The 4708-nt window shown below is 37.6% G+C and overlaps 1 non-coding gene across 1 annotated transcript; it reads left to right on the top strand.

The window, feature by feature from the left end:
• Positions 1–556: 556 nt before the first annotated feature.
• On the top strand, positions 557–629 carry TRNAG-CCC (transfer RNA glycine (anticodon CCC)). The gene has a single exon. It is a non-coding gene; the product is annotated as a tRNA-Gly (tRNA).
• The last annotated feature ends 4079 nt before the right edge of the window (positions 630–4708 follow it).

Raw genomic sequence — 4708 nt, 5'->3', positions numbered from 1 at the left:
ATCAGCTCTAAGAATGCTTCTGGGAGTGAAATGAGAAGTAACAGAATCATTCTGGCCCTGGCCTTCCTGCTTCTGCTCTTGATTCTCTACAGCCTGTTCTCCACCCAGCAGGCAGAGGGATGCTCTTAAAATTGAAGAGCAAATTTCACTCCTTGACTCTATACCCTCCAGTGGTTTCCCATCTCCTTAAGGCACCGTCTTTAGCAGAGCTCACAAAGCCCTGTGGCAGCTGCCGCCTCCTCTGCACCACCCACGCTCCCTCTCTCTATCTACTCCAGCCACACTGGCCCCCTCTCACTGAACTTTCAATAGGCCAGGAAAACTCATGCCTCAGGGCCTTTGCACTAGCCGTTCTCTTTGCTTGGAAGGCTCTTCTCTCAGACACCAGTTGCCTCCCCATCTTCACATCTTGCCCTAAATGTTACCTTCTCAGTGAGCCTTCCTAACTACCCAATTCAGAACTGTACACTGTATTCTCATCTCAGATATCTACCCCACACTCCTGATTGCTCTTACTAGATATTAGTTTTTCTTTAAAAAAAAAAAATCAGGGACTTCCCTGGTGGTCCAGTGGCCAAGACTCTGTGCTCCCAATGCAGGGGTCTCAGGTTCAATCCCTGGTCAGGGAGCTAGATCCCATATGGCGCAACTAAGATTCCACATGCCACAACTATGATCCAGCACAGCCAAATAAATAAATGAATACTTTTTTTAAACATAAAAGGACACATCATCTTTTAACACACTACACAGCCCACTGATTCAACGCAGGCCTTAATCTGTAATTGGCAGGTCAGGAGATTGGACTCTCTAGCTCACCTGTACTGCAATAATGTGAAAATTGCCTTTTGTGCTTTATTCTTCTTCCAAAACACTTGGGGATAGGGGAAGAGAAATGATTACATTGTGTATCTGACCTAACATTTGTCTATTTGTATATTTTACAACTGGACATGTATGTTCATCCTACAGATCACTGTATATGACTTCAGTCCCTACTAACTGTTTGTCAATGTCAAATACATTACCAAAATGGCCCTAACACAAAGATATATTGTTTCATTAAAATTTACAGTTATTTTTTTGAATAAAATAGTATATTCATGTGGCTCAATAGTCCAAAGACAGAAAGTGGGATACAGAGAAAAATTTCATTTGTATACCTGTCTCCAAATTATTTACTGCCCTCCCTAGTGATAACTACTGCTAGCAGTTTGTTATGTATTCTTATAAAGATATTTTACACTAGCAAAGTAAATTCATACAAAATATATACTTTCCCCTTTACCCAAATGGTGTCATACTATACACATCACTCCATACCTTGCTATTATTCTCAATATATCTAGGTGATCATTCTGAATCAGTACAGAAAAATTCTCCTATTCGTTTCTGAGTAGCATATTATTCCATTGTGTATGTGCATCAAAATGTACTTAGCCAGTCCCACACTAGTAGACAGATGAATGTGTGCACTGTTTCCACTCTTTTGCCATTGGAAACAACGCTTGTACCTAGCCACTTTTGTGTATGCAATTATATCTGTAGAATACATTCCCAGAAGCACATCAATTTGTCACTCTATGCATGTATAATATTGCCACATACATTATTTTTGGATATGAGGATGCAGGTTATAAAGACATTGCTCTCCATGAATTAATGTAATATTTCAAAATGAGCCCAACCAAAATACCTAGAGAATCAATTTTTGGAACTTGAAGGCAGTTCATGATGCCACTTTGCTCTATCTGCCCCGATGGCCCCCCACCTTGCTCAGAGAAACAGCCCAAATCTTTTCATTTGCCCTCAAGGCCCTCCTTGAGCACTCCCTGTTACTCCTCTGGCCTCATCTCCTCTCATTCTCTCATTCATTTTGTTCCAGGCGTACTGGCCTCCAACTTCAGGGCCTTTGTACATGTTACTCCTACTTATCCCGGACCACCTGGTTTTACACTCTCCCCACTTCCTATCTTACTTGGTCGTTTTGCCTTTCTCCATCTCATTTACCAGCCTTTGACCCTGTTTGTAATGACTAATAGAATTGCTCTCTCACACAGCTAGAATGGAAGTACCATGTGGGCAGAGATTTTCCCTGTTCTACCCACTACTGCATCCCTAGTGCTTAGCCCACAACCTGACACATAGTAAACACTCATTCAACATTCATTAGTTTAAATAAACATGTGAGAGTGGCTAGAACTCTGGTGGGGGGGATGATTAATGAGTAAAAGGTTACGAGCTTTACCAAAGATTATATATTATATAATATTTACATATTATAAAGCAACAATAATTAAAACAGTCTGGTTTCTGGATGAAAAATAGATTGAGCAAAATAGAACAGAGTTCAGAAATACACCTAAATTCATATGAAAATTTAAAATATAATTAAAGTCACATATGCAATCAAAACAAGAAAAAAGAGATAGACTACTCAAAAAAATGGTTTTGAAGTACCTGTCTGGTCACTTGGAGAAAATAAGATGAAATCTGTATGTCTCTTATATTATATGGACCAAAGATATACATGTAAAAAATAAATCACAAAAAATCCAACACTAAAATTTGGGGGAATTAATTTTTAATCATGGGGACAGCCTTTCCATGCAGAACACAAAATTAAGAAGATAGGTAATATAATATATTATATGTAATAGATAGTATAATTAATAATGAAATATATTAATAAGGATCAATATATTTCACTAAAAATAACAAAGTCCCTGCAGGAAAAATTGCCATAAACAGAGTAAAAAGACAATACACGCTAGTGAAAAATTTGCACATTATATGACTTATGAGTAATTTCCTAAGTTACAAAAAGCTCTTATAAATCAATGAGAAAAGATAAAGAAGCTAACAGAAAAATGAGACAGGACATGAATCAGCAGTTCTCAGAGCAAGAAATCCCAATGGCCAATAAATACTGACAAAATGATTACTTTCATTTATAACTTTAAAAATGCAAATTCAAATGTCAAGAAAATGTATTTTTACAATATCAGATGGGCAAAGATTCAACAATTTGTTAATAGTTGCTGCTGGCAAGGAAGAGAAACCAGCGCTCTCACCCACTGTTGGGGAGGGTAATTTCAAGTGAAGTTGTCTTTGTAGAGCATTCTGGCAATTTCTGCGAAAATTAAAGCTGAACATACTCTTGGACTCAGCACTTTCACATATAGGAATTTGTACTATAGAGACAAGAAAAAAAAAGATGACTATTCAAGGATATTCATTGTAGCACTGTTGGCATTAAAAAACAAAAATCTGATTGCCCAATAATAAGAAAACACTGATTAAATATTCTTCAGCCATACAATGGAATAGTCCATAGCCATTTAGAGATGGTTGGATGGCATCACCGACCCAATGGACCTGAGTTTAAGCAAGTACCGGGAGACGGTGAAGGACAAGGAAGCCTGGCGTGCTGTAGTCCATGGGCTCACAGAGTTGGACACGACTGAGTAACTGAACAACAACTAGCCTTTTAAGAAATGGCTTGGGACCTTATATGTGATTATGTGATATGAGATATAATAAAAGCAAACACATGTGTAGTGATATGATAGTATAGTGTATCCATCTGTGATAGAATGGATATCCTTATATATTATTATATATGTATAAAAATCTTTCTGGAAAGATCCATAATGTTGCTTCTGGGTAGTGGGAAAACGTTCTCATTTTCTAGCCCCTTTCTGGTCTTCATTTCTTACAGTGTGCATGTGCTGCGTGGAACAGAATACAGGAGTCGTGTGGGTTTATTTCTAGGTTCTCTATTATGTTAAACTTTAACAAAGGAGGCAAGACTATATAATTGGGAAGAGAATCTCTTCAGCAAGTGGTACAGGGAAAGCTGGACAGCCATAGGTAAATCAATGAAGCTAGAAGACACCCTCTCACCATATACAAAACTAAACTCAAACTGGCTTGCACACTTAAATATAAGACATGACCCCATAAAACTCCTAGAAACGAACATAGGCAAAACATTCTCTGAGATAAATTGTAGTAATGTTTTCTTAGATCAGACTCCTAAGGCAAAAGCAAAAATAAACAAATGGGATATAATCAAACTTATAAGTTTTTACACAGCAAAGAAAACCATAAAGAAAACGAAAAGACAACCTATGGATTGGGAGAAAATATTTGCAAATTATGCAACCAACAAGGGCTTAATTTTCAAAATGTACACACATCCCATACAACTCAATATAAAAAACAATTCTTTGAGAAATGGGTAGAAGACCTAATAGACATTTCTTCAAAGAAGACATATAGGTGGTCGGTCAATAGACACATGTAAAGATGCTTCACATCACTGATTATTAGAAAAATGCAAATCGCAACTATAAAGAGGTATCACCTCACACCAGTCAGAATGGTCATCATCAAAAAATCGACAGATAATCAATGTTGGAGAGGGGGTAGATAAACAGGAACCCTTGCACACTGTTGGTAGGAATATAAGCTGGTATAGCCAATATGGTAAACATTATGGAGGTTCCTTAAAAAACTAAAAATACTGCTACCATAGGATCCAGCAATCCCACTCCTGGGCATATATCCGGAAAAGACAAAAACTCCAGTTTGAAAAGATACATACACCCCAATGTTCATAGCAGCACTATTTACAATAGCCAAGACATGGATGCAACCCAAGTGTCCATCAACAGATTAATGGATAAGGAAGCACATATCCATG

This window comes from Capricornis sumatraensis, chromosome X (genome assembly GCF_032405125.1).
Source record: "Capricornis sumatraensis isolate serow.1 chromosome X, serow.2, whole genome shotgun sequence".
Taxonomy (NCBI): domain Eukaryota; kingdom Metazoa; phylum Chordata; class Mammalia; order Artiodactyla; family Bovidae; genus Capricornis; species Capricornis sumatraensis.
This window is presented reverse-complemented; position numbering and strand designations above follow the sequence as displayed.